Genomic DNA, 13,027 nt, shown 5'->3' with positions numbered 1-13,027 from the left:
TTTTTTCCACCGTGACTAATTTTGTAAGCTAAGCACATCATCCGTTACAGCACACTCCTGGGGCTGGGTAATGTGGCCACAATGGTCTGGTGGAACGAGCTATCACAGGTGCAATGCGTGGGTTCAGGCATTTACTTTTAAGAGGCACAAACAGATTTATTTTACCTCTGGTAACCTCAAGAGAAAGACGTTATAATCCAAAATCCACAATAAACATCACGTTCCTTCATTATCAACTGGGCAGAGCCGGTTTACATTGGGAAATGACACAGCGGAAGTCATGGTAAAAAGAAATACAGTCACCAGTAAGCTTACTTACATTAGAAAATTTTATTTTATTTGATGAACCGATAGCCATTTAAAGGGACAGGGCTCTTATTTTACTTGTACTTGATTGAACTAGAGACGTTTAAAAATTTGGTGCTGGACTGTGATTTGAATTCGTATCTCCTCTTTCGAGGATCTGAATCTCTCGGAACAGTATAGTTCAGTCATTTCGTTCCTTTTCCCAAGACTGCAATCTTCTCTAGGTCTCCTCCAAAGGTAAGTATGTGGGTCTGAAATCTGATCCAGTACAAAAATATTCATAATTTCATTCCTAGCTTTATCAAGTGCACACCCACCTGCTAGTGAAAAATAACGCGCAATTTCAATGTCTGTTCATGTGTTGCCAACAATCGCAACAGGTGTCGTTATTTCTGGTCAAACACGCACACATCTGACTGTTCATGAGTAAGCAACTGATACTTAAGCTATATTCGTGGATGCACGGTAGGTGTGCAGTTCGATTGTCGCTTAGGCACAAACGTTTGTATCCTTATTTTAGATTCAGACACCTAGCGGCTCGTAAGAAAAACCGATACGTAACATTTGATTTTTCTTAGTTAACAATCGGATTACGTGTTGGGTTCGTATCTCCGTCACAGAACTTCACATCATGCACTTCATCTTTAACTGCATGCAAACTTTGTTACTTCAGAATGGAGGTATATCCGACATCTTTCGTGGTTAGATAACAGGGATGAAAGGGTCCTTGATAGGAGTCACGGTTTATTACAAAAATTGTCGTCTTTTATTTTCAAGTTTAGATTTGGTTACTGGTATTGGCAAAACTTTTGGTAATTCAAGACTCTTCGTGGCTAATCATCAATATGATGTGATTAGATTAGATTAGATTACATTAGATTAACTCTTGTTCCATAGATCATGAATACGACATTTCGTAATGATGTGGAACGTGTCATTTTAATGAAAGATTTCTTTAAATACCATGATTCAATTTCTTTACAACAATTTTTTACACTCTCTCTCTCATTGCTTTTTATTTCTCTCTCTCTCTCTCACACACACACACACACAAATACACACACACATTCTTTTTTATTTTTATTTGTATGTTGTGCTCGACTATCGGCGAGGCCCGAAAACGCCTGTGAATGACTTTCTTAGTTTTGAGTGCACTTACGAAAGAAATATAAAAACAACAATGAGAGTTACTGATTTATGATGCTCAGTTTGCAGTCAGTTCTGAGTATTATTAGTAACTACGCTCCAGTCCCTAAACCTAGTTACAGAAAGCGAATCAGACACATTACGTATTCCAGGCCGTAGCAGCCGCGACTTGGAGACACCAGCTATGGTCACTTCCCAGACCGCTGTAGGATCACATCGGTTCGTCTTCTTCCTGCTGGTACTGTAACTGAGATTTGGCAACAAGGCAATGTATGTTTGGCAACTCTGTGATCGACGAGTTACTTCCTGGTGTGCACGGAATTAAGAAACAAAGTTCACTTGATTTTACCTGTCATTTCCATTGAATAATCTGAGTTATTATAGCTTGAAGGGTAACAAAAGATTGAAAATTTACGGTTTTCAGCCCAGGAAAGTCGTTGCAGGTGGAAATTGCAACTATTCTCGACCTTTAAATAGCGGTTTACGAGTTCTAGTTACTATTGCCGTCGTAACAGGAAGCTGAGACCCATACCTCCTCGCCAGCTCTGTAGTAACGTGCTGACCTGTGAAACAGCGTCTGTTACGGTTCGCAGTTCCAGTCTCACTGACTGAAACGTTTGTATCCCATCTGTGAAAGAGCTACAAGCAGTCAGATCAAACATCAATAAGGAAATCGCAAGAAAATGCTTTCAGCTCATAGTGCAATGTTGAAAAACTTACAATGCTGCACAACAGGTAACGCCTCTTTCCGCTGCTGACAAGCGAATTTTGGGTTTCTAGGAATACGTAACTACACTCCTGGAAATTGAAATAAGAACACCGTGAATTCATTGTCCCAGAAAGGGGAAACTTTATTGACACATTCCTGGGGTCAGATACATCACATGATCACACTGACAGAACCACAGGCATATAGACACAGGCAACAGAGCATGCACAATGTCGGCACTAGTACAGTGTGTATCCACCTTTCGCAACAATGCAGGCTGCTACTCTCCCATGGAGACGATCGTAGAGATGCTGGATGTAGTCCTGTGGAACGGCTTGCCATGCCATTTCCACCTGGCGCCTCAGTTGGACCAGCATTCGTGCTGGACGTGCAGACCGCGTGAGATGACGCTTCATCCAGTCCCAAACATGCTCAATGGGGGACAGATCCGGAGATCTTGCTGGCCAGGGTAGTTGACTTACACCTTCTAGAGCATGTTGGGTGGCACGGGATACATGCGGTCGTGCATTGTCCTGTTGGAACAGCAAGTTCCCTTGCCGGTCTAGGAATGGTAGAACGATGGGTTCGATGACGGTTTGGATGTACCGTGCACTATTCAGTGTCCCCTCGACGATCACCAGTGGTGTACGGCCAGTGTAGGAGATCGCTCCCCACACCATGATGCCGGGTGTTGGCCCTGTGTGCCTCGGTCGTATGCAGTCCTGATTGTGGCGCTCACCTGCACGGCGCCAAACACGCATACGACCATCATTGGCACCAAGGCAGAAGCGACTCTCATCGCTGAAGACGACACGTCTCCATTCGTCCCTCCATTCACGCCTGTCGCGACACCACTGGAGGCGGGCTGCACGATGTTGGGGCGTGAGCGGAAGACGGCCTAACGGTGTGCGGGACCGTAGCCCAGCTTCATGGAGACGGTTACGAATGGTCCTCGCCGATACCCCAGGAGCAACAGTGTCCCTAATTTGCTGGGAAGTGGCGGTGAGGTCCCCTACGGCACTGCGTAGGATCCTACGGTCTTGGCGTGCATCCGTGCGTCGCTGCGGTCCGGTCCCAGGTCGACGGGCACGTGCACCTTCCGCCGACCACTGGCGACAACATCGATGTACTGTGGAGACCTCACGCCCCACGTGTTGAGCAATTTGGCGGTACGTCCACCCGGCCTCCCGCATGCCCACTATTCGCCCTCGCTCAAAGTCCATCAACTGCACATACGGTTCACGTCCACGCTGTCGCGGCATGCTACCAGTGTTAAAGACTGCAATGGAGAACCGTATGCCACGGCAAACTGGCTGACACTGACGGCGGCGGTGCACAAATGCTGCGCAGCTAGGGCCATTCGACGGCCAACACCGCGGTTCCTGGTGTGTCCGCTGTGCCGTGCGTGTGATCATTGCTTGTACAGCCCTCTCGCAGTGTCCGGAGCAAGTATGGTGGGTCTGACACACCGGTGTCAATTTGTTCTTTTTTCCATTTCCAGGAGTGTATATTTATGAAATGCCACATTTGCATACCTCTTGAGTATGACACAGCATACCAATTAAACACAGACCCAATCAAAATCTAAGTGAGTAGTATTTTACTAATTCGTGTCGATAGAGGCATGCTTGTGTACAGATACTTTCGTCGTAAGGTTATCATGGTTAGTTTTATTTCATTTCTTATAATACAGTGCACAATTTTCGTAAGGTTTCCTTTAGTGTTGTTAAAACAATAGTAAACATGAGAGAGAAATTAATCATCAACGATATATGCGAATTCTCTGATGTTACCTATGACAGTCTGACAATGCACATGCTGTTTATTGATTACATGCATGTAGAAAATTTGTTCTGAGTTAAAGCTGTCAATCAAAGTTTGAAGAAGAATAAAATATCACTACCACACGACGGCTAATGTAGAAAATACTTTTCTGACATATTATGGCACGACGCGCTCTCCCTGCACATCTTCGAGATGCATCTGCTGCCTGCTGTCTATTCAACCTGAATAGAACAAAATGTCACAGTAGTTAGTCCTTTTTCCACATGCGACTACTTTGGGTTGAGAAGTGAAGGGAATTATGTTCAAAGTTCCATTAGATTGATAACTTCAGCAGAGAGCAGAATTGCGTTTTAAAAAATGTAGCACTGAATGTATTCGAACTCGCGACATCTTATCTATGCTACAAGCTGACACGGAGCTACAACAGCTCCAGAGCTCGGCAACTATTCCTCCAGAACTTTTGGATTCCACAGCACTGTGAGATTATGCATATGGCCAGGTCTTGACTCCTGAGAGACAAACAGTTACAGCTTTTCTTTTGGACTGAACGACGTTTTCTAGTAACAGATAGCGCAATAGAATAGCTCAAGTGGAAAGGAACACTTCCTATTTAAACCTCTGCATCCTACAATGTTGGCAGTTTTGTGTAGATGGCAGTAACGTGATTTTATTTCTGTGATTACAAAATAGTCGAATGTATGCACTGGGTAGCCGAGGCAGCTAGTTCATGGTGATTCAGTCAACCAAGTAAATGAATTTACTGAACATGCTGCAAATTACTACAGGGAGCCTGTGTGACAGAATTCTCATCCAGTGTGGCGCAACTGCGTTACGATAGAAAAATGACTCGCAGAGAAGAGGATTTCGTGGTCTGTTGGACGGATGGTAGGTTGTTATGCCTATGGTCTGGGTTCCATTCCCACTTCTGTCAATGATTTTAGATAGGGAGAGACAGATTCCATTCTCTCCTGGCTACACCAAGTGAAGGAGATATAATGGCTGCGTGGTCTGAAAATTCACATTAAAGATGATATTCCTTCTTTACCAAGTAGACGGTAGGTTAAACCACAATAAAATCTGGAGTGGCGACATGTAGAAACTCTATCACCAGTAACCTTTCTTATACTAGTTATTTATTTAAAGTGACGACACAAACGCTATGTATGGTCACAGGACACTTATTCCATCTTTTATTTGAGCTTCTGTATGTCGATAAAATTGGTTCTGAACTGGGAATGCAACTCAGACCTCCCTTAACGCGGAATTTGATCCCTTCGTGGCAATACAGCTCGGCTACAATTTGTTGTTTGTTCAAAACTGCAGATTCCTCAACACCTTCACATATTATGCGTGAATGGGATCGAATCCTGGCCCGGCACTAAAGATTTAATTATGTATTATCAAGCTCTAGCATGAGAACACCTATCTGCTGGTGGATAATAATTTTGATTTTTAATGTATTTTCATTCGCTGTCAACACTAACAATATCTGACGTTTTTAACTCCCAGTGAGACACAGAACTATTTGCGAGATGACTGTAAGTTCAAGATGCTATTCTGAGCAACTGGTGGAGAAAAATTCGGTAGCTGACGTCTCTTTGTGTGTAGTCAACAACGATATGTGTGGGGCTCTATTCCCAGTGAGCGCTGACCTCTTCGTCATATTATTTCAGTTCAAACATGCTCACATGTCACTGCTGGTGCAACAAACCCATATTTAACGTGAGTTTTGTCTAGAATATAACAGCGATAGGTGCCGGGTTGGAGTCCTGGGAAGGAAAAAATTAATGTTTGGTCTCGTCATTTCAGTTAAAACATCTAGTTACTGCCGCAAAATTCCGATATGTCACATTTGACTGTGCTTCGATAGGAATCCGATTAGGTTCCGAGTTCGTATCCGTGTCCAACACACAGCTTTACCTCACGGCATTTCAAGTAAGTTACTTGTGAAGAAGCAATATTTAACATCTCTCGTAGTTCGTTAACAGAGACAATAGATGCTGGGTAGGAATTCGCGTCTGTTAAAAATGTTTGCGTTATGCAATTTAAAGTTGATATTTGCTAACTGATACTGTCTAAAATCGAGGTATATCACTCTCTGTATGCCTAATCAGGAATGACTGTTAGTTTCCGTCAGTCACGAAATCTTTGCTTAGTCTGCATGAGCTGGGTTTGAATCCATATGCAGAACAAGATGGTTCGTCGTGTCATTTAATGTTCATACATATTCTCAACTAGCTGCTCGTGAATAACTTAAATTTTTAATGTCATTTTGTGTTAAATAGTTCAAGTGGTTCAAATGGCTCTGAGCACTATGGGACTTAACTTCTAAGGTCATCAGTCCCCTAGAACTTAGAACTACTTAAACCTAACTAACCTAAGGACATCACACACATCCATGCCCGAGGCAGGATTCGAACCTGCGACCGTAGCGGTCACGCGGTTCCAGACTGAAGCGTCTAGAACCGCACGGCCACATCGGCCGGCCCCCACCATCTGGTATCAATGCATTACCTTATAATCCATTATATATAATCATTTTCGTAGTACACTTGATATTATAGATGAGTAGGACACAAGACAGGACATCGATAATGTCCGTTTGACGTCAACAGTGTGTAACATTTTACTTTTTTTGAATAGGACAATGTTCCTCTCCAATAATTTTTAGATTAGTTACAATAAGCTTACGCTGCAAGAGAATTCGCTTGTATTTTTCAATATGTGGTCTGTTGTCGGTTTGAAGGCCTTCCATAACATCGGCAACGTAGTGCAACTCCACCGAGAGCTGTCTGGAGTAGGGTGGAGATAGCAATGTGAAAGTTGCGAGCTGTCGAAGACGATCTTCATATTCCTAATGCGATTAGGACATTGTATACTCTTGACGACGTTTAGCACCTGTGCGGTCAGTCACCCAATTTCAGAATTCATTTTGAGTAATCCTGCTAAATTCCCTAAATATTGTCTTTTTGTATTGATGAGTAATATGGATAGTCGTCACGTTCATGTGCCGTCTACAACGCAAATTTAATGTTACTATCCTAGGAACTAACCTGCAATACGTTTTGTATTTCATAATCGGAACTATCTGCATTAACCGTCATCAGAGCAAGGTCAGGGACCAGAATGCAGCAGTGCCTACTTGAGGACCTGCTTGAGTCGTGTTCTAAGGAAAGGGTAGTTGCTGGTTCACATTATATTACACTAGCGAGAAGTACCGACTTTTCCTTTTCTCTGCAAACATCCAGAACTAAATTCAGTAACTAAATGCTAAGAATATATTTGCATTGTGCCAACTCAAAGATCAATAGATATGGATATAGATATAGATTTTTATATTAAAGCCATTCTCGTTCTGCGTTGGAATAAACATCATTCATTATTTGCTTGTTCTTGTTACGATTGTTATTGTCATTCTCTCACTCGCAAGTCTTATGCTGATGCTGTATGAATAAATTATGCCATTGGATACAAAGCGGTTTAGTTTTGAGACCTAACCCACGAGGGGGGAAGGCACAGTGGTCTGCTTCAGGAATTCCAAGCAATAAAACACAAAAAACAACCCAGGAAGGGTTCGAACAGCTACTTTCACGCAGAGACATGCATTTGGAATCTGTTCATCGTTACGGGGTCAAACAAGAGGGTAACATTACTGAAACAATGATCGGGCTACTTAGTATATAATAGAGCATACAGATTTCAAGGAGGAAACGTATGAAGCCGCAGACTTCCTCGTTATCAATATGTGCGGCATATCTTTCGTGTTAACGAAAGTAAATTCCCGCTTTACCTCTTCTTACGTGTCAAATGAAATGAATGCCATGAGGAATAGAATATTTGTTGACTGCGTCTCTTCTTGCTTCCATCGTTACCAACATATTTCTTCATTCTCGTGGTAATCATGACATTCTATATGCATGCTGCAAACGATTGCAAGTGGACAAATTCGACATCGAGGTGCAAAGCGTTTGGTATCTTACATTATATTCAATTCGAATAAGCTTCCGGTGTATTTTTACTTCGTTTGTATTTTTAGATGATTATGAACGTTACGGAAATTTATCTCACATGCTTTATGTTGAATGAGAAACATTGAATGATCCATTTTGCTTTCCCTACGTTGAAATGATATAATGTCGGCGTCAACAGCCTTCTTCCACGCCAGAAGCTGAAACTTATATCATTCTGGATTAATGATAATTGAATGTCTCATATGTATACATAGCCCACAAGGCGACGTCAGAAACCATCAGGGGAGAACGCCGCATAAAAACCAAACGTGCGCGCGCGTCTCCACTCTGAAGAACCGTATCGGAGAATCATGGCAAGCATTTCGCTGAAGAGCTGCCTCGTCAGAGAGCCGAGAAATGGCAGCGTCGTAGCAAGTATTTGTCAACACTCTGATAGTGCATTTACTTCCGGGTGTAGATCGGCGTTACCTCGCTAAATTCACTTGACATTCGTTTTCCACATCGAAGACTCGTACGATATAATCCACTGCAAGATGACACAATTAGAAAGTATATTTAATTTCTGGACTCCAAGAACAGCGTTCTTCACATAAGTAACACCTGTTTGTGTGTGCATTCGGGAGGACGACGGTGCAATCCCGCGCCCGGCCATCCTGATTTAGGTTTTCAATGATTTCCCTAAATCGCTTCAGGCAAATGCCGGGATGGTTCCTTAGGAAGGGCACAGCCGATTTCCTTCCCCATCCTTCCCTAATCCGAGCTGGTACTCCATCTCTAATGACATCGTTGTCGACGGGACGTTAAAACAGTAATCTCCACCTCCTCTGTTGTGTGTTTAAGGTTGCGTTTTGAGGCTCAGGCAACATCGCAGTGACTATACTCCACCTCTGGCCGCCAGTGTGTCGTTAGCTCAGAGGTTCCCTTGTGCGTTGCAGTGTTGTACTATAAGTTCGAATCACGGTAGAAGCCGCTGACTACAACCTTTTATTTTCCATTTCAATTAATGGAGTTGCAAACTGCTAGTAAAAATTTCTTACGCGAAATCTGAAGAATGCCTTTAAACATCAATCTCCGTCCGAATTCGACTTAGTAAATTAAGTTAATATCATGGATTTCTGCTTTGCAAATTCCAAGGTGCTTCACTGTAAAATAGGTCCTGAAAAGATTCAAACCGACTGTCAACGATATAAATTTGAGCTTTGTTCGTCATACAGGTCTAACATGTCAGAAGGTTGTTTATGAAGTGCACATGTTCATTAATATAGTTCCCATCTTCTAAATTTTTGCAATAGCATTTAACTGTAGACGTTTTCTAACACCGGCGTTAGCAATTCCTTTCCGTTCTCTGAAACCTTCAAAACGACAAATTTTTCTGGTTTAAATCTGATGACCTTAACTATCACTTCCGATCAACAATAAATACTTCATGAACCCATACATGGAACTCCAAATGTGCAGTGTGCCTGCACTGCTACAGAGCATGCATTGCAAGGTATTCACACAGTTTATCGCATAGACTTACCATAAGGAATGAAACAAGAACTGTAATACACTTCACACCACAGACACTCACTCTGGCTTGACGAAAACATCCAAACATTGACCAAAAGTTGCATAAATAATTAAGTTTGAAAGGAAAAGAAATGAGGTATGAAGCATTTATAAATTCATCGAATGTAATGAGGTGGTTTAATTTCGTCCCAGTCTATAAAATTAATTTCGGGCCATACTCAGCTCTTGCCGATTACCCACCTACTAATCAGGGCGTCTGTCTCCGTTGCTTTTGAGCGTGAATGGAAATTGTAGAAATTTTCTGTGGAGCAACATTTAATAATAAAGCGTTTTAAATAATCAAAAGCGATAAGCGGTAGCAGGCGCTTTCGATAAAGAACGGGGGAGTGCAGCGCCGCTGCTGTCGCCACGGCCGCTGCCAGTAGCCAGCAAATGGATCCCGGAGCTTTGCCGCATACGGCGTCCAGAGGAGGACAGTCTGCAGGAAATCTGCCGCAAAATCGTTACTAGATAAAATTTTGATATCGGTGTGTCACAAAGCGAAACAGATTGAATCTGCGCTACCATTACATTCACGTCTTCAGCATTCAGACAGAAGAGGCTATAAAAATATTTTATGCCAGCTGCTCTCGATCCACTGACATTATGAACAGAAACATCACACGCTACCGCTAGACCACAGGCATAATCAGCCTAGAGTCTCTCTATCGTGGGACAAGTTTTCTTCCAGGAAGTGCCGCAGTCTACAGTGTTGCCAGATTGTGCAGATAACCGGACATAGAGAATTAACGAGTTGGCCAGTTTTTTTGTCCCATGTCGCAATCGGCGCGGACTTAGCCTCGAGTATTTATGTCAAAGAGTGTACCTACACACGAATCCATGAACAGGGATGCATGGCACACGATATCTGCATTTTAGTGCTCCACTGTGTTTAACGAGCACCTTTTTCAGGCGGAAAGGAAATTTTATGAACAAAGAGGTGGAGTAGCAATGGGCTACCCTCTTTCGCCTATTGCAGTAGACATCTTTATGGAAGAATTTGAAGAAACAGCATTCCAGTCTGCACCATTACACACAGATTAATGGCTCGGAGATATACAAAGTACTTTTATCATCTGGCCACATGGAGAGGAAGAGCTACGAAATTTCCAACAGCACCTCAACCATCAGCACGAAGTATCCAATTTACTATGGATATGGAAAAGAATCGCGTACTGCCTTTCCTCGGTGTGGACGTTTACAGAAAGCCTGATGGATAACTGGGCCATAGATAAAATAATAAGCCAACCTGTGCTCACAGGCACCTGCATGCCACATCCCAATATCACCCTACACAGAAGAAACCAAAACTGCTCTCAGGATCAGCAATGAGGAACATCTAAAGGGTGAACTACAAAACCTCCAGTCCATTTTTTGTGCCAACGGTTATGGAGTGAATGTACTACATAAAACTATAGTGACAATGTATGAAGGCTATAGAGGATAGCAAAAGAAAGCACAAAACATTGCTCGATTACCATATGTTCAAAGTGTCACTGAACCAGTGGGCAAAATTCTCCATTGAGCAGGCACAATCGAAATTTGCGTGGCCCCAACAGGATGATAGATGTTCCTCACACAACAAAACGCACAGTTGACAAACTACATCCTGCTGGAGTTCACGAAATCAGTTGCAAATGTGGATTGGTGTATGTATGTGAGATGGGCGACGTATCAGCACACAGGTATCTGAACATGAATGACACATCCGAGTATGACATCACACGTGGATCAGTGCAGCAAACAGTCGATTTTGGTAAAGCAAGCATGTTGTGGAAACAGCTCTTACATTCAGGAGGAAGAAGAGGGAGGCAATAGAAACAGTCAGCCCACTGGCCAGTACGAATAGACAAGATGGGCACCGACTTCAGACGTCTTGGTTGCCAACAATAACAGCACTACAGGACAACAGTTAACTTGAAGCCACATACAGAGGCGCACAGGAGACTGCAGTGGCTGTAGGTTAGGTCACGTTACGTTATCACATATTGGCACACTTCAGACAGCACTAAAATTCAAGGAAAAGACACCACATCATAGTTGTCGCCTGCTTTTCCATTACCCGATATCCACAAGTCACAACCAGTAATGCAAACATCAAACAAAATGTTGGGTTTTCACCTATGAAAAGAAATAATAGAAACACCAATAACTATTTCTAACATCGCTCCCCTTCATCCTAAACAGCCTATCAGAATTACACAACAGCCAAGCATGCTGGTATATTGAAAATAGTGGTTCCTCACTCAGCAGTAAACAAACCACCCGGAAGAAAGTCACTTCCAATGAGGACCGTACCATCTGTGGTCTTCTATTTCTTCACAATGTCGTCACAAGCCCACAAAAATTTTAATGAATGTTTCACAAATACTGAAACGGAGGAACGAAAAGGTATTCTCCTGAGCAACTGTAAGGCATTTTCAACCAGGCCAGGTTTGTAAAGATTACTGAGTCAAAATAAAGTTGAAGGATCATCACTGTTTTCCAAGCAGCCTCATATCACTCCAGTTACAAAAAAAACAAGTGGTGAGTAAAAACATTCAGTACATGGTCTCAAGGGGGATAATTGAATGGTCAACCAACAGGTATAATAAACCACTTGTAGTTCATGGAGAATAACGGTGATTTCAGGATGGTGCTGGAAGCAAGTATGTTGAATGAAGTTGAAGTAAGAGAGAGTGACAGACTAGCTAACATAGATGAAATTTTGCAAACGTTCCACTCATGTACATTTCTCACATCTTTTGATATGACTTGTGGCTATTGGAATATCACTTTGGCCAAGGGATCTAGGCCATGCACACAATTCTTACATCAAGGTAAGTGTTTAGTATACTGTGTGATGCATTTTGCTCTGTACTAGTCTGTGTGCGTTTATCAGAGCTGTTGACAACGTGCTAGGTGCGAAATTAACTGATGAAATAACAGTCTATGTAGATTACCTCATAGTGAGTGCAGAATGCTTCAGACACTGTAATTTCCTCAATGAAGTGTTGAGAGCCATGCATAGAGCAGGTATGAAACTAACTTCTGTAAATCTGAAGATGTAAAGAAGAAAATTTCATTTGTGTGTTACAGGATTAACAAGGAAGGCATACAGCCTCATGCAGAATAGCTTGCTGCTAGTGCGGGTATCCCACCACCCATGCTGGAGTACAGCTTTCATTTAGTAAGAACATGAGCAGACAAGGCAAATGCGACCATTATATTGGACTCACAAGATTATAACAAATGAATGGGGGATCTTCCAAGAAAATCCATTTACAGAAACTTCACAGAGATCCAACGTACAAGACAATCAAATCGACACAAGCACTACTAAAGTAAACTAGAATGAATTCTGACACGGCCAGAAGACCCATCTCACAAGTTCCACAGGCACCAAAAAAATTTGGTGCTATGGAGGTCCACAATGGGGCCTTTCCTCTACAACCAATTGTGAGTACCATTAATTCACCAACGTACGGTCTAGGCAAGGAACGGGCCCCAAAGCTCCGACATTTGGTCAGCTAAACATAATAGTACATTAACGACAATAGCAATTCGGTGAAACATTTAA

The sequence above is a fragment of the Schistocerca cancellata genome, chromosome 5, assembly GCF_023864275.1.
Source record: "Schistocerca cancellata isolate TAMUIC-IGC-003103 chromosome 5, iqSchCanc2.1, whole genome shotgun sequence".
In the NCBI taxonomy this organism is placed as follows: domain Eukaryota; kingdom Metazoa; phylum Arthropoda; class Insecta; order Orthoptera; family Acrididae; genus Schistocerca; species Schistocerca cancellata.
This window is presented reverse-complemented; position numbering follows the sequence as displayed.